The 18,474-nt window shown below is 43.9% G+C and overlaps 1 pseudogene; it reads left to right on the forward strand.

Annotated features, from left to right (window-relative positions):
- The first annotated feature begins 1,300 nt into the window (after positions 1–1,300).
- LOC132762098 (large ribosomal subunit protein uL24-like) lies at positions 1,301–1,816 on the forward strand (annotated as a pseudogene).
- Positions 1,817–18,474: the final 16,658 nt, after the last annotated feature.

Raw genomic sequence — 18,474 nt, forward strand, 5'->3', positions numbered from 1 at the left:
TAATCTGAACTTTAATGGAGCTATTTAAAAGGATGAAATCAATTTAAGCAATTGAGATCAGGACCTTGCTTAGCTCCTTTAAAGTTCAGGCTGATATTCAGAGCAAACTAATTGTGCCTCTGATCTCCCAGAATCCTACATCTGGTATTGCTACTGGACACCTCTTTTAATTGCATGGCCACCAATGCTGAGAACACCTTGTGCATTTGAAACCTGCAGCCATAACTCTATTTAATTTGGATTTTATTTTCTCACTGCTGTGCTTACTCCTTAACTTTGAGAAGTTCCCTTCTGTTACATCATGAGTTCAAAAACATTTGTCTTCTTTGAGGTCTCTAACTAAAATTCTTTCCTTTTTTTCTACACCATATTAAAAACACTATGATTAAAACTGGACAGAATATTCCTGTACAAACCCTTCTACTTCTATAGATGCTGCAGTTTCATAAAAGCTCTGAGGCCACCTAAGATGATGTTCTAATAGAGTGAAGGGGCCCCCATTTTGTGTGAGAATCGAGAATCGCCCTTTAATCTTCTGAATGAAAGAGGATTTTATTCATTTGAGAAAGAGACGGGATGCTGCTTGGCCTTTATAATGGAAGCCGATGTACTGGATGGTATCAAATACCTATGGGTGGTAATATAGGATTGTCATTTAGAGAAGTACAAGAATGTCTGTATCAAAGGGACAAAAGAATTGCTGCTGAAACTGAAAGAAGCAAAACCAGAATGAGAATATGAAAAAAGCATGTACATCTCGTACAGTCGTTTTGAAAGATACAATAGTGTCACAGATTTCCATTATCTAGAGAACATAAAATTTAGCAAATGAGGGATGTGGTCCTGGAATAATAGATATGGTGTAATTGTAAAAATATTGCTTGAGGTGGAAAAGACTACTTTTGGTTAGTGTAATTTTAGCTGGTTGCTCGGCTTCCTTTAGCCCAGGTTTAAAGGGGTTTCAGTCTCCAGATATTTTGGATGTCGGCTGTAAGAAGCCCTGGCCAACAAGGCCAATGGTGAGGGATTACAAGATCTATATTCCAAGAGCTTTGAGCGGATTGTATTTTACATAGCAGTGGAGAAAATTAAATGTTTAAGGGAGGCAGGAGTCCCCAGATAAATGTATTGATTGTAAAATAGTACAGCCAAAGGGAAAATCCGTTCGGTTTATGGCCAATATAAGTTACCTAAATACAGCTATGGTCCTAGAGTGGCTGAATGCCCAATCAACATCTCTCAAAGCAGTTACTTTACTCACAGCTCAAGAATGGAAAACAGGCTCGTTCCAGGTGGACATCGCCGAGGTAGCAGCAGTCAAGATGAAGTTCAATCCATTTGTGACCTCTGACCACAGCAAAAATCGCAAACGGCACTTCAATGCACCATAACATATTCACAGAAAGATCATGTCCTCTCCATTGTTCAAGGAACTGAGGCAGAAATACAATGTCCATTCCATGCCCATTCAAAAGGATGATGAAATCCAGTTGTCCGGGGCCATTACAAAGGGCAGCAAATTGGCAAAGTAGTCCAGGTGTACAGGAAGAAATATGTCATCAACATTGAATGCGTACAACATGAGGAAGCCAATGGCACAACTGTACATGTTGGCATCCACCCCAGCAAGGTGGTGATTTCAAAACTAAAGCTGGACAAGGATCGCAAAAAGATCTTGGAACGTAAAGCAAAGTCTTGCCAAGTTGGCAAAGAGAAAGAAAAATACAAGGAAAAAAACAATTGAGAAGATGCAAGAATAAAATGGACTCATTTGAGAAACCCATTAAAATTCTAGTGAAACGTAAAAAAAAAAAAAGAGAGAGAAAAGAATGGAAAACAGAATGTAGGTGGACAGTAAAAGTGATTTAAAGATGGACTTAAGGCTAATGCTAAAAATGTGGCGTAAGCACCAATAACTGGGAAGTCCTGGCCCTTGAGTGGTCCTCTTTGCTATTACCAACAGATTTTGAAGAGGCATGAATAGAGGGTGAAAGGGAAAAACATGCAAAGAAGAAGGTGCATCAAGCAAACCCTAGACAGGACAACCTTCCATCTGAAAAAGTGTGTTCTTACTGTGAAAGATCATGCAGATCCCGAATAGGTCTTTCCATTCACATGTGAACCCACTGCCAAGACTCTACCTACCCCTAGAAGACAATAATAGTCACGAGAGATAGCCTATGATGATTATTGTTTATTGTATTGTTTATTGTATTCCCCAGCAGTAGGGAATTGTTTCCTGCCATTCTAAAGCTATGGAGAAGTTTGCACTCAATCTGTTGAGTGCAAACAGGTAACCTTCAATGATTTAGTGACCAGTTTATGATCCTGAGGACCCATCATGGGCCATAGTAAGCTTGTCAATTTAAATATTGCCATGGTTTGTATTCAATGAAGATATTGGAATAGTTCAAGATTTTTAGACCTTGGCTCAGCCATTGATCAAAATGAAGTCAGGAAACCAGAAGACTAGGACTTGGAAGGACAGCTGTGAATAAACTGGGCAGCAGCATCAATTGTAAAGATTTATCATTGAATACTATGGTTAGGATTGCTCATGCCATTATATTAGTGTGATGGGGAGAAAAGCAACTGATTCGAAATGTAGTACTGGAGGAGAGTCCTACAAATTCAGCAGACTACTAAAAGGCCAAATAAAATAAATCAAAGCTAAACTCTCCCTAAAAGCCAAGATTTCTAAACATAGATTGTTATACTTTGGCCCTATCATAAAAAGACATGACTAACTAGAAAAGACAATGTTTGGTAAGAAAGAAGGCAGTAAGAAAAGAGGAAGGTCACATTCCAGATAGATATACTCAATTGAAATAAGCCATAGCCTTGTCTCTATAACCTGAGCATTATTGTTGATGTTAGGATGTCTTGGATATATCTCATTCATAGGTTCACTGTAAATCAAAGTCAATGACACTTAAGAACAACAGTGGGCCTGTGATCCTAGTGCAATCAGTGTAACACTGTATCACTTAGCAGTTATAGAGAGCACAAGTGTAGAGAGCACAAGAGCCCCGACTGATGTCTTTGAAGCTCCATTTAAAGCAGAGGTGGTGAGTCTTTTTCAACCCAAGGAATGCGTGCCCCATGGCTTATCTTCCAAAGGTGCACATACATGCCCTGTTTGTACCTTACAATTGTCCCAATTGGCGGGAACAGTCCCAATTAATCCTTTGTCATCTCCCTTTCTTGCTGCTTTCAAAATATCTCTCTCCTTCTTCCAATTTCTACTTTTGTCTTCAACTTCAAAAGTAGTTTGTACTCAACTCAGCAAGGGAAAGAGGAGAGGAGTAGCAGAACATTGCCTTTCCTAGGTTCAGGCAAAAACAAAGTGCTGCAGCCTCCCTTCTATTACATGCTATTCATTTATAACTTTTGCCATCCTAACCACAGCTCACATTGCTTGGCCACACACCGCCTGAATTTCACTTGTGATATGTTGAATAATATTCCTGTAACCTGAAGGTAATTATTGCTGTTTCATTACTCCTTCTTTGTAAGCAAGGTGGGGAGCATGAGGACCATTGGACTGTAACTCCAGAATAACTCACCACTAACTAGAGTTGGGTGGGTTTCTTGGATCTGATGAGTGTCTGGGGCCCAGGATGCCAACCTCCAAAGATCGAATGAGGCATGGATGTGTTAAAGACAAAGTCTTTATTTACCTTGGCCAAAGCGGATGCCAGCAGAGTCTGCCCTCTAAAAACGGTCATAACCCAATGGAAACATACAGAAATATTTATACGACTTTGACATCAGTTTGAAACAAACGACTTTTGCCACCCTGAGTGTTGATTGGCTCAGTCCAAGGCTGACTAGAATCTGCACGCAGTTGGATGAGACACATCACCTCCTGCAGCCCCTGATTAGTTTTTGGGTGTGATGGGAATTTTAATAAATGGTCATTGCTCAATTTGAAGTCTTGTGGCTGTTTCTTGGTATGCCTCTCGCAGGTGCACAAAGAAAATAATGTGGTGAGGATTTGAGGTAACGGGTGTTAATGGCCCCAGTCTCATACAAAATATGCAGTAATTATACCATATATAGTACTGCCTCTTAAACTGTGGGTCCCAGTCCCAAATTTGAGAACAATAAGAGGGCTATTTTTGTGGCTGTTTTAGAGATTATACAATACTGATAGCAACACTCTGTAGTGTTTGTAGTGGACTCAGCAGAAAACACTTCAACTATATTTAAAAAAAAAAGAAAATTAGCCTGTTTAGCAAGCCTTCCATTACTGGTTTATTATAATAATAACTTAATAATAACTTAATTTTTATACCCTGCCTCCATCTCCTTGAAGGGACTCGGGGAGGCTTACAAGGGACGTGCCCAGCAATTACAGATTTAAAACAAGCTCTGAAATACAGTCAACATCTCAAAATAATAAAACATAATAATGAGACGAATGTCATAAACCAACATTGTAGCTGAACAAACAATTAGTGGGTTCGGGCTCATGATTCTTAGATGCGATTATAACTATGTAGCACCAAGGGGAAGTGCAGCAAACACTAGGCTAGGAAGCAAATGCCCTTACATTATTCAAGTGTTAGAAGTGACCAACCAAGTGACCAAGGGACCAACCAAATACAGGAGCTTAGATAAGGTCGGGAACTTCTTTGTTGAGCATGTTTGATTTTATATCTATTTTTTATACCCATATACCTGTGATTGCATAAACATTTCTGGGCAGAAAAGTATCATAAGCAGGAAATATGATATTTATTATTTATTTATTTCTTGCATTTGTTAGCCGCCGCTCTCAGCCCTAGGGCGACTCGCGGCGGCGTACAGTACAAAGGACACTTTACAAAAGGATCAAACAACAATTAACATCACAATACATACATCAACTTATACTAAAAATCCGCTGCGTCATATTTATGGAATCATAGCCAATCTCGTCGTCGTAGTTCAATCCGGTTGTCATTACCCGTAGCATAGCACTTAGTTAAAGGCCTGCTCGAAGAGCCAGGTCTTCAGGCCCTTACGAAAGGCCATGAGGGAGGGGGCCTGTCTGACATCAGCAGGGAGGGAGTTCCACAGCCGGGGGGCCACCACCGAGAAGGCCCGCTCTCTCGTCCCCGCCAGACGTGCCTGTGAGGCAGGCGGGACCGAGAGAAGGGCCTCCCCGGATGATCTCAAGGCCCTCGTGGGCTCGTAGGCCGAGATGCGGTCTGCAAGGTATTTTGGGCCGGAACCGTTTAGGGCTTTGTAGGATAACACCAGCACCTTAAATTGGGCCCGGTAGCGAATCGGCAGCCAGTGGAGCTGGGACAGCAGGGGCGTTGTATGCTCTCTGCGTCCTGCTCCCGTTAACAACATGGCTGCCGCGCGTTGGACTAGCTGCAGCTTCCGGGCCGTCTTCAAGGGCAGCCCCACGTAGAGAGCGTTGCAGTAGTCGAGGCGGGATGTGACCAAAGCGTGTACCACCGTGGCCAAGTCAGACTTCCGAAGGTACGGTCGCAGCTGGCGCACGAGCCTAAGCTGTGCAAATGCTCCCCTGGTCACCGCTGAAACCTGGGGGTCCAGGCTCAACGATGAGTCCAGGGTCACACCCAAGCTGCGAACCTGCGCCTTCAAGGGGAGTGCGACCCCGTCCAGCACAGGCTGTAACCCTATACCCTGTTCGGCCTTGCGACTGACCAGGAGTACCTCTGTCTTGTCTGGATTTAGTTTCAGTTTGTTCGCCCTCATCCAGACCATTACAGCGGCCAGGCACCGGTTCAGGACTTCGACGGCCTCCTTAGTAGCAGGTGGGAAGGAGTGACAGAGTTGGACATCATCTGCGTACAGGTGACACCGTACCCCGAAACTCCGGATGATCTCACCCAGCGGCTTCATGTAGATGTTAAACAGCAAGGGGGACAAGATGGAACCCTGAGGAACGCCACAGGTCAACGGCCGTGGCGCTGAACAGGTGTCCCCCAGCAACACCTTCTGAGTACGACCCTCCAGAAATGACCGGAGCCACTGCAGAGCAGTGCCCCCAAGACCCATCTCTGCAAGGCGCCCCAGAAGAATACCGTGGTCGACGGTATCGAAGGCCGCTGAGAGGTCCAAGAGCACCAACAGGGACACACTCCCCCTGTCTAGCTCCCGGCGCAGATCATCCACTAAGGCGACCAAGACCGTCTCGGTACCATGTCCCGGTCTGAAACCAGACTGTGCCGGATCTAGATAATCCGTGTCTCCCAAGAATACCTGGAGTTGTGAGGCCACCACGCTTTCCATGACTTTGCCCAAGAAGGGAAGATTGGAAACAGGCCGAAAGTTGTCCAATTTAGTGGGGTCAAGTGATGGTTTCTTCAACAGCGGCTTTATAACAGCCTGTTTTAGGCTCGCTGGAATCTTGCCCTCCCGAAGGGAGGCGTTAACCACCACCGTTACCCACTCGGCCAATCCCCCTCTGGCCTCCTTCAGAAGCCAGGATGGGCAGGGGTCTAGGATGGACGTGGTGGGTCTCATTCCTCCAAGTATCTTGTCCACATCCTCGGGTTTCACAAACTGAAAGGAATCCAACAAAATCGGACAAGCAGGTGCTTGTGTCACATCCACAGAGACTGCATCTAATGTGGCGTCCAGCCCAGAGCGGATCAAAGCGACTTTGTCTGCAAAGAACCGAGCAAATGCTTCACAGCGCACTGCCGAGTTGTCAGGGCTCCCACCCGTGGGAGGAGTTAAAAGACCTCTGACAACCCGGAACAGCTCCGCCGGACGGTTTTTTGCAGACGCAATAGTGGCCGCAAAGAAAGTTTTCTTTGCGGCTTTTATTGCCGCGGCGTATGCCCTTAAAAAGGACACAAACCGTGTTCGGTTTGACTCGCTTGGGTCTGAGCGCCACACGCTCTCTAGAACCCTCTTCCTTCGCTTCATCGCTGCCAGCTCCTCAGTAAACCAAGGGGCTGGTTTAGCTCGGTTACTCGAGAGGGGACGTTCCGGAGCGATCTTGTCAATAGCCCTGGTCATCTCCCCATTCCAGAGAGCGACTAAGGCCTCGACATGATCACCTGCCGCGGTGGCGGGAAACTCCCCAAGAGCCGTCAGGAATCCATTCGGATCCATTAGCCTCCTGGGGCGGACCATCCTAATGGGTCCTCCACCCTTGCGGAGGTTAGGGGGCGCAGTGAGCCTAAATCTAATCAGGAAGTGGTCGGACCATGGCAACGGAGAGATGGACAACTCCTCCACACCGCCACCCTGCTCCCATCCCTGGCAGAAAACCAAGTCCAATGTGTGTCCAGCACAGTGGGTGGGGCCAGTTATTCGTTGGGACAGCCCCATGGTTGCCATGGCGGACATGAAGTCCTGAGCCGCACCTGTGAGGGTTGCCTCGGCGTGGATGTTGAAGTCCCCCAGCACAAGAAGCCGTTGGGACTCCACCGCCAGGCTCGAGACCACCCCCGCTAGCTCAGGTAGGGAGACTGTAGTGCAGCGAGGTGGACGGTACACTAGCAGAATCCCTATTCTGTCCCGGTCACCCACCCTCAGGTGGACGCATTCAAAATTTGTGGTCTGCGGGATGGGGCTCCTGGTTAGATGGATGGAATCTCTATAGACCACTGCGACACCGCCTCCCCGTCCTCCGGATCTAGGTTGGTGCTGTACGGAGAAGCCTGGAGGACAAAGCTGGGTCAGGTTTACCCCTCCAGCTTCATCCAACCAGGTCTCCGTAATGCACGCCAGATCTGCCCGCTCCTCCAGGATTAAGTCCTGGATCCAGGTCGTTTTTCCGCTGACAGATCTGGCGTTCAGCAGCACCACCTTCAATCCCGAGGGCCCGCTCACCTGGCTACACCAATTTACCTTAGGAGACCGGTTGGGAGTTATTAATTTAGATAGGTGGTCCGAATTAGGCCGAATTCGAGGTCTCCTTCTTCCGCATCTCCTCCTTCCCACCACGACCTCTATGGGGGCCCCACGGCTAGTGGAACTCCTCCCTCCCTCCATGCCGCGATCTAATATCAAGGACCTGATTCCTGCTTCCTCAGCTGTGTGCTTTGTTGGATCCTGCCAACATCCTTTCTCTCCTTCCTCCCTCCTCTCGGCCCCATTGGGCTCCAGCCCACCTCCCCCCCTGGCCTCTCCGCTAACTACTAGTAACAGAGATAGTATTAACAGGGGGGTGGGGGGCCACATGGATGATAATAGCTACAGATGGTGAGGACGTTTCAGCCGCACCCGTTAGACAGTTTGTAAAGTGCGAGAGTGCAAGAGTCTTAAATGCGATACAGACAGCAGTAACCACTCGGTTGACAACACTATATTCTGTAGGGCACGTACATAAAGTGCAAGATTTAAAGTGCAGTAGGTGCCTGAAACTGAGTCTCAGTATTCACTAAGGTGCGGCATAGAGGGTAGGGAAGGGGCGTAAGTGCCAGAGAAGTTAGCAGCGGTGGCAAACGCCCTAAAGTGCTAAAGAGGTCTTGTATCAACTTAGCAGCGAGGACAACCAGGAGTGTGTTATGATAGTATATGTAGTCACACTGTTACGAGACTGATAGTAATAACAATTAATAAAATTCCTATGATTCAGGTGTACCTCTAGACGGATGGTCTAAGCGCGGATGGGGCATCCGGCGGTGGTATACACGGCGGCGGTCAGCGCCGTTGGTCTGTTGCGTATCTATCAATCCAAGGTGGGCCAGCTCAAGGGTCTACACAGTGTTGAGGCCGGCACACGAGGTCTACACAGTATTAAGATCTACACAGTATTAAGCCAACACAGAGAACTACACAAATATTCGGCCTGCACAAGAGGTCTACACAGTATTGAGGACTACACAATATTAAGTCCGCACAACGATCTACACAATATTTGGCAGGCACAGAAATCTACACAATTAGGTCAGCACAGTATTGAGGACTACACAATATCAGCACAGTATTGAGGACTACACAATATTAAGTCAGCACAGCGAACTACACAATATTCTGCTGGCACAGGGATCTACACAGTTAGGCCAGCACAGGAATTTTGCAGCATAGTCACAGTTAGCTGATGGTGGAGGCGAACTCAAGCCGCTGTAACAGGTGATGGGCCATATAGTGGTGGCCGCGATGGAAGGCGGCAGTGAGAGCAAGACAGCTCGGACGCTGCAGCGATAACAGTGGGTCGCCCGTAGCGATGGTGAGGCAAAGCGTCACAAAGGTGGCTGTAGCAGCGGTGCTCCCGCGCCCCGGCTCGGCCCAGCGGCTCCTTGATGACCCTGCTGCGGTGGACCGACTGCGGGAGGACGGTGGCGGTGGAAACACGATGCCCGAGGATGGCGGCCGCTCTGCGCTTTGTTTTGGCCCAACGGCTCGAGGAAGACCCCGCCGTAGCGGCGAGCCACACCAAGGCCGCAGCAGCAGCAACGGCGAGCGGACGGACAGCCAGCGATGGTGAAACAGCCTGCGCCGAGGCGCCAAGATGGCGACCGCACCAGCCGCGACGCGCAGCAACGCCCAGCGGCAGCAGCGACCAGCGGCAACGGCAGTAACCGCGACTGCGACTGCCAGCAACAGGGCAACAGCAGGGCAGCGACGGCAACGAGCACACAGCAGCTCCGAAGGAACCAGGGAACCAGCACAAGCCAGACGGTCGGCGACCAAAATGGCGGCGCCCGCAACACCCGGCAGCCGCAGCAGCACCAGCAGCGACGCGATGGCAAGGCGGCAGGGCAACAAGGCAGCCCAGCAGCGACAGGAACCACCGAGACCGCCGCTCTCCGACAGCAGAACCCCCCAGCAGCCCGGGTGGAGCCCCCCAGCAGCCCGGGTAGGTCTCTGCGTCTCCGCGTCTTAGGGAGCTACAATGGCGGCGGCGTTCACTTGCTCGCTCACCTCTGTCTCCTGGTCCGCACTCTTTGTGTTCCTCTTTTGTGCCCCAGTCCTCTTGGGCCCGAAAGGGTCGTAGGAGTGTTGACCCTCATCCACCCCTGTTCTGGTGGTCGTAGGGGGGATGGGTCCCCTGGATTCTTTAGGTTGTTTTTTACTTCAGCGGCGCAGCTCCGCGTTGTTGCAGCCGACCGCCATAGCCGGAACCGGAAGCTCCGGAACCGGAAGATATATAGTACCTGCTCATCAGATGAAGGCTGGAGAAGAAATTAGGGGCAATGGAGCTGAAATCCCATTCTCTCTGTGACCATCTTCTGTCCAATGGAGCTGAAATCCCATTCTCTCTGTGACCATCTTCTGTTCTATTCATCTGATTTGCAGTAAGCTGGCAATATAACTGGCCTGTATAAAGTTGCCAGGTGTTTGTGTATAAGTATATGAGTGTATTTATACACACACACACACACCATAATTTCCCCCTGCCATTCCATGTTCTTCTTCCATTCTAATGATGAGCATGTACAAACTAGCTAATGCAGTCAATCTGCCAATTTTCTCCATTTTCAGTCTTAATTTTTTTGACATATTTCATTTGCTGGAAATTTCACACACATGGCACAGTGAAGACCAGTTACGTATCTGATTGAAACTAAGCCAAGATTTAGCAAACTTGGCACCAATAAAACAGAGCAAGTTGTTGGTGGCTGAAGTATTTTTAATGAACTCTCAAAGAGCATAACTTTTCAACGGAAATCATGAGAGGGGAAAGTAGTGAATTTTCCACTCTAGTTGCTGACACATTTAGTTCAGTTATTTTATTTTATTATTTATTTAGTTAGTTCAGTTAGTGACCTTTTCTGTCTCTAGAAATATTCCGGTTTTTAGACAGAAAACATCATTTCCCAATCTGGTTCCATATATTGAATTGCAATTGCCAAATTTTCACCATCAGCTATTTCCTGTTCCTGCTTTATGAGAGTTGTAGTCCATCTTTGCGATAAAGGCAACAGGTTATGGAAAGTTAACCTAAAACAGCTCTGCTGTTATTCATGACTGTTCAAGTCAGATTTCTCTTTCTCAAAAATTTAAACAATCTCTCCTGGGTTTCATGTATGGATTCTAGGATTCATGACTGTCTGGATTTTAAAGAAATTGAACATATCTAATTTGTCACCCAGTATGGAAAGAATCCTTGTAATGTTTAGGCTGAGAATGTACTAATGTTTATTTTATTGTAATCTTATAGAGCAGGCATGGGCAAACTTCGCCCCTCCAGGTGTTTTGGACTTCAACTCCCACAATTCCTAACAGCCTGCCAGCTGTTAGGAATTGTGGGAGTTAAAGTCCAAAACACCTGGAGGGGCGAAGTTTGCCCATGCCTGTTATAGAACAAGGGTGAGAAATGATATTCCAGATGTAGCTGAATTGAAATACTCATCAGCCCTAGCTAGTGGTAGAGGATGATGGGGATTACAATTCAACAATATCTGATGGACTATAACTTCTCCATCTTTGCTAATTAATTTATTTTATGGTAATTTCTCCTTAGTATTGTACTTTGGACATATGATGAGATATTATAACTTACTAGACAAGATGGTAATATCTTGGTAAAGAGGAATGCAGTAAGAAAAGGTGGAGGCTGTATTAGAGATGGATTATCTCACTCAAGAAAGGTAAAACCTTGAGTTTCACAAGGCATCAGTGGGATTGTTTATGGCAGTTTGTATAACACATTCACAAGGTTGTCATAGGTTAAAGCTGATTTGATGGAACAGCAACTTAGCCTCATTGAATGAAGCAGACCTTTCGTGCAAATAAAAATGAACAGGATTGTACTGTAAGTGTGAAAAGTTAAAAAAATGTGTTGGGATATGCAGCTATTTAACTGAATTTGGCTGAATTCGAATCCAATACTTTCTTGCCCAAGTGTATACACTATTAAGCAGAGCAGTGGATTTCAGTGATGAAAGAACTAGGATGTTTCTTCAACTCCTGACAGCGTAACACTGAACATATTTCTTTCTTTCTTTCTTTTGAACATTTGTACCCCGCCCTTCTCAACCCGCCCCCCGGGGGGGGGGGGGGACTCAGGGCAGCTTCCAATTGGCAACAATTCAATGCCACATAATAAAATACAACAACCAATAATTATAATAGTTAAAAACATTAAAACAATATACTTACAATCTATGAAACTATTACCAGTCTGGTGACCATTAGCTAGCCGAATTCTGTGATTGAGTACTCCATTTAACTTATCCATAATCCATTTCCAGAAAATCCAACAAATGCTACGTTCAGCAAAGGACAAGAGGGATCCTCTCACCTCTGCAGGAGTCTACCGTGTACCATGCAGCTGTGGACAAGTCTACATAGGGACCACCAAACGCAGCGCCCAGACACGCATCAAGGAACATGAAAGGCACTGCAGACTATTTCAACCAGAGAAGTCAGCCATAGCAGAGCACCTGATGAACCAGCCTGGACACAGCATATTATTTGAGAACACAGAAATGCTGGACCTCACCAACAACCACCATGTCAGACTACACAGAGAAGCCATTGAAATCCACAAGCATGTGGACAATTTCAACAGAAAGGAAGAGACCATGAAAATGAACAAAATCTGGCTACCAGTATTAAAAAACTCTAAAATTACAACAGCGAAACAACAGAGAGGAAACAACCAGGCACAGATTAACACCTCCCAGCAAGAGATTTTCCCAGGCTCAGGCAGGCCTTCAAATGCTAATGAAGGTGATCAGCTGAAACATTCACACCTAACTGCAGCAGGGAAGAGCTCCTTGCCCCACCCCAGCCATTCCACAGATATATAAACCCATTGTCCTAATTCCAACAGACCTCACTACCTCTGAGGATGCTTGCCATAGATGCAGGCGAAACGTCAGGAGAAATGCCTCTAGAACATGGCTCTATAGCCCGAAAAAACCCACAAGAACTGAGTGATTCCATGAAAGCCTTCGACAATACATTTCCAAGTCATTGTCAACATTGTCATTGTCATTTTTGCCTAATTACCCAAAGGCCTGGTCTCACATCCACGATTTTACCTTCTTTCTAAAGGTGAGGAGGGATGGCGATGACCAAATTTCCCCGGGGAGTGAATTCCCCACTTAAAGCAGGAACAGGATATAGTTCCCACCATCCTTTGCCACTTACTAGACCAGTGGTTCTCAACCTGTGGGTCCCCAGATGTTTTGGCCTTCAATTCCCAGAAATCTAAACAGCTGGTAAACTGTTTGGGATTTCTGGGAGTTGTAGGTCAAAACACCTGGGGACCCGCAGGTTGAGAACCACTGTACTAGGCAGAAATAGAGGTGATGTGAATGGCAATACAACAACATCTGGATCTGGAGGGCCACATATTTCACACCCTTGACTTCAGAGGAGAGCCCCAATGAGTTTGGTGGAATTCCTCACCAAGTAAGCGTGCATCATGTACAGAACTGCAGGCATAAATAGAATCTTTTTTTCCCTGTACACAAAGATCTGGTTTATGTACCCGACAGTGAACTTTATGCTTACTTTTATAAATATTTGCCTTTTCTGTCTTGAAAATAATGGTTGTTTCCTCCTGGAATCAAGAGTGGAAGTTGTTTATAGAATGATGTTAAGAACATCTCTTATTCTGGAATGCATAACAAGTTGTGAATGTGTTTAACATGGCACAGGAAGTAGAAGATTGTCATCATCTATTGAAATAGTTTCCAGAGAGGTAGCTTCATTAGTCTAGTACAAGGGGAAAAACATCGAAGAGTCTGATAGTACTTTAAAAGACTAACATGTTTATTGTAGCATATGCTTGGTTCATTCCAACAGATGCATAAAGTGTTGTCCTATGCTGAAGAATAGGTATATATTTATTTATCATGTCAGGAACAGACCAAGGGTGGGTAAACAGTGAGGTCAGAACTCTGAAGTTCCTCTATTGTGAATAGCCACTCCAACCTTCTTCAGATCAATGGATCTCAGACATAATGATGATGATGATGATGATGATGATGATGATAATAATAATAATAGTAATAATAATAATAATAATACTTTATTTATAGTGCTGGAAGTGAAGAAGCATCAACGCTTGTATATAATAATTACAGTCAGAGACAGCCCCAAAGACTCAGGTTTGCCCATTTGTTTTTCACCAGTTGCTTTGATTAATGCGCTTAACCCTTTTCTCCTTCTTGTCTGCCAGATCACACCCCCTTTCTTCCAAAAGCTCATAAATCTTTTATGGCCATTTGTCTAGCAAGAAAACATCCATGGGGCTGCTGATTTTAAATATGTATGTTATATTTGTAAGCAGGGTTTTATCACATATAAAAGTAACATTAATGCTGTTAGGCATTAATGTCACTTTTATATGTGGGGTTTTCCTGGGATTTTATGTTAGTATCGTGTGTTTTATGTAGGCATTGAATGTTTGCCATTGTTATGTTGGAATACAACCTGAGTCCCTTTGTGAAGATAGGGCAGAATACAAATGAAGTTGTTATTATTATTATTATTATTATTATTATTATTATTATTATTATTTGAAACACAGCAACAGCAAACAGCAAACATAATACTGGTATTATTATTATTATTATTATTATACTGACAGTTTTAGAAAATCAGGTTGCTATAAGGAATTTATCGGGTTTTAATCTGTTTTAATTTTTTACTTTGTTTTACTTATTGTATTGTTAGCTGGACTTTAGCACAGCGGGTTAAATCTCCAGATGTAGAAAATCTTGCCAATCAAAAGGTTGGTAGTTCAAACCCAAGTTGGGGTGGGCTCCTACCGTCAGCCCACCTAGGGGATCGAAATGTGAGTAGATAAATAGGTACTGCTTTTAGCGGGGAGGTAATAAAAAGGCGCCCAATTTGATTGAGGGGGGACATATATGGACAACAAAGCTCCTCCGCATGGAAGATGGAGTGACAGCACCACCCCGTGGTTGGAGTTGAGCACAGCCTCCAGATGCCAGAGATTGAAAAGATGGAAAAGCCTACCTCTGTTTATGTATTTTAAGTCCTTGTTAATTGTATAACAGCATTGAATGTTTGCTGTATATGTGTTCTGTAATTTGCCCTGAGTCTCTTCAGGGAGATAGAGCAGAATGTACATTTATTATTATTATTATTATTATTATTATTATTATTGGCTTGACTTTGAAGGAGCTGGGGGTGGCCATGGCCGACAGGGATCTCTGGCATGGGCTGGTCCATGAGGTCACGAAGAGGTGGAAGTGACTGAATGAATAAACATTATTATTATTATTATTATTATTATTATTATTATTAGAGTTTCACCTTGGTGTGGGAGAAAAGTGGGGTAAAAATAAACCCAAATAAATAAATAAATAAATAAACAACCCATACCTGTTCATGAGGATCAGCTTTAGGGACTCTTGTATTAAAATACAAGTTATCTTCTTTGGTCTGTTTCCTTTTCCATTACAGATGGCTTGGCCAAAACAATAAACATAAATTCTTCTTTTAATTTGACTAAAGCACTCTGCATATTGCTATCCTGTTGTATACTACAAACTCATATTGCATTGGCTATAGTGCACTCTGCTTAATATACCTAATATTCTCACATGAACCTAATATTCCAACACACTCAGTCTCTGGCATTTTATCTTACCTTCAAACAACCCTTGCATTATAGAAGTTTTTGCTAACGTTCAGTTGGAATCTCTTTTCTTGTAATTGGGTTCCACTTAGTCCATCTGCTCTGTAAAGACCGGTGTTTGCCCTATGAGTACACAGATGGGCACTGCTAATGGCTGAATGTGTGGAGACATCACATTGGAAGCTGAACAGGTGAATGTACTCCAGTGGTGTAAATGTCATTGCTGAACTATCGAAAATACCACAATTGGCCAATTAGAGCATGCATGATCTACCAAAGAGGAAACTTTAAAAACAATAAAAAGTAGACTTCTGATCACCTCTTAATTAATTAGTTAATGTTTCTTTAAAAATCTTTTCTGGGTCTATTACAAGGTCGCAGTTAAGTCTCAAGACCATAAGAAATTGATCACCCCTAGCTAGATCCATCTTTTCCCCTACAAACCTATTGTAACAGTGCAGTCTAACACACATATCATTTCCCAGGTGAGTACATAGAGGATTATATACTTAGAATAATATCATACCTGACAGACTAGTATGATAATAAAGCTCAGTAAGAGTGCCTGGGTAGTTAAGAATGAAATCTAATTTCTTTCATGCACCAAAGGTAGAGTTATGAGGAACATGAAACTTCTGGTGAAAATGACAACTATGTCATTTATACTCCACAATCTTTCTTTCATGCCCTTTACATGTATTGAACCTACCAATGGTATCCTTCTGACACCATATTGCTCATTTTCCCTCTCTGTGTTACTTGCTTACTTACTTAGGTGATCCCTCATTGTCTGAGTAGGATTGTCTTCCAAGATCGATGTACTAGCCGTGGGTACGTAGGTGACTGTGGAGCCCTATTCTTGATCTGCATTGGTTTCCAGGTAGAAGGCAGTCCCAGTTGGGGTTGGCTTGATGTTTCTTCCTCTTGACACATTTCTCTCTTTCGCCCTCCATTTGTGCCTCTTCAAATTCTACAGCACTGCTGAGCACAGTTGACCTCCAGCTGGAGCGCTCAAGGGTCAAGGCTTCTCAGTGTCTATGCCAGAGTTTTAAAGGTTGGCTTTGAGCCCATCTTTAAATCTGTTTTCCTGCCCACCAATATTCCATTTTCCATTCTTGAGTTTGGAGTAGAGCAACTGCTTTGTGAGACGGTGGTCGGGCATCCAGACAACGTGGCTGGTCCAGTGGAGGACCATAACTTCAATGCTGGTGGTCTTTGCTTCTTCCAGCACACTGACATTTGTCTGCATGTCTTCCCAAGAGATTTGCAGGATTTTTTGGAGGTAACGCTGATGGAATCGTTCTAGGAGTTGCATGTGATGTGTTAGTGTCTGAAGATAATAGGGATGGGGAAATACCTGGTATTATGACACTAAAATATAGGACAAGCTGTACTATAGAACAGGAGGAGGAAAACTGAACATATGTACATTTTTGGTAGGAGCTTCTGTCTCCTTTGTAATACGACAACTTTCTGTTATGCACATATTAGGAAATATACTCCATGTTGCCTAGAGTGGTGTTGATTATTTTCCTTATCATCTGAATGAAACAAATGTTTGACAGTTAGCACCTACTATCTTTTGAAATTTCATCTCACACAATGTTCCTTGTAGAATAACAAAGCCAATCTTTTTTTTTTTTTTTTGGTTTATATAAAAATAGTGAATTTTTCCTGGTCTGTTTTGAACTTGCATTACAATATGCAAGATGTCAAAAAGCACAGAAACTTGGATTCCTTATTCGATAAGCACCTGAGGCTAACTGGCCCCAAAACCTTACTACAAACTTCATTTTAGTATCTCGATATAACATCGAGAAAAATACAAGTTAAGTATTACTTATCCAAAATGCTTGGGACCAGAAATGTTCCATATTTTGGATTTTTTAAATTTTGGAATACGCGCACTTACACAATGAGATGTCTTGTAGATGGATAAGAGATGTTCCATCGATATGAATTTAGTGTGGATTTGCATAGCATAATTCAGAAGTGTATGTTCTTAGGTATCCAAACTATTAGCCATATTGGTTCAAAACCTTCCTGCAATCTCTTTTGATAACATCCCAGAGAACCAGCATGGTGTCGTAATTTGAGTATTAGACTAGGACACTAGAGACTAAGGTGCAAATCCTTGTTCAACCAAGGAAATCTGTTAGTGAACTGTGGACATTCACATTATCTCAGCCTCTTCTAAACAAACCTTGCCAAGAAAACCCCTGGATAGGTTTGTTTTAAGGTTGCCATAGTTTGGAAAGAACTCAAAGACACACACTAACAATAAGAACAAACAATTTATTCATCTATATATACCAGTTACAGAAAGTGAAATAAGTTTTAGGAGAGAAGAAGAAGTGGTGAGATCCCTACATGTAATCCTGGAATAAAATCCCCACAAGAAAGAAAAATCACCATCTGGAAGCCTATAGACATTTCAAAGGTTTTTATGTGTGACCTGTAGATGAATGAAACCATTAACAGCAGAATGAACATATAAAAAAGATGTAAGAACATTGTCTAAAAGAAATTTCACAAAAACTAATTTTCCAGGTTCTAAAAGATAGCAAACAAAACTCAGGTGGAATGAGATGCCATTTGAAATAAAAGTTTATTATCTTCCAGAAGGAAGGGATAGAGTGTGATAGTAAAGGTTATAAAATACAGATTTGCAATTGAACATTATTACTTTTACATAAATAAGGTATCTTTGCCAGGAGGTCCTTGAGAACATTTCCTTCCTTTCAGTAGCAAAGACTTGGAACAATTATTAAAGAAAATAAAACAGAAAACTCAAAGACAGATTTACAGCTGAACCCTGAGGGCCTTTCCAGACAGGCCGTTATCCCAGGAGCATCCGCGTTTTTAAAATGTGGATGTTCCTAGGGGCCCATCTACACTCACCCCAGAAAGTGTGCACTTTCTGGGGTGGGTGTCCAGATGTTGTACTGGGACTTCCCAGGAAAACACTGGGACACTTAACACCCTCCCCT

This window comes from Anolis sagrei, chromosome 1 (assembly GCF_037176765.1).
Source record: "Anolis sagrei isolate rAnoSag1 chromosome 1, rAnoSag1.mat, whole genome shotgun sequence".
NCBI classification, from domain to species: Eukaryota; Metazoa; Chordata; class Lepidosauria; order Squamata; family Dactyloidae; genus Anolis; species Anolis sagrei.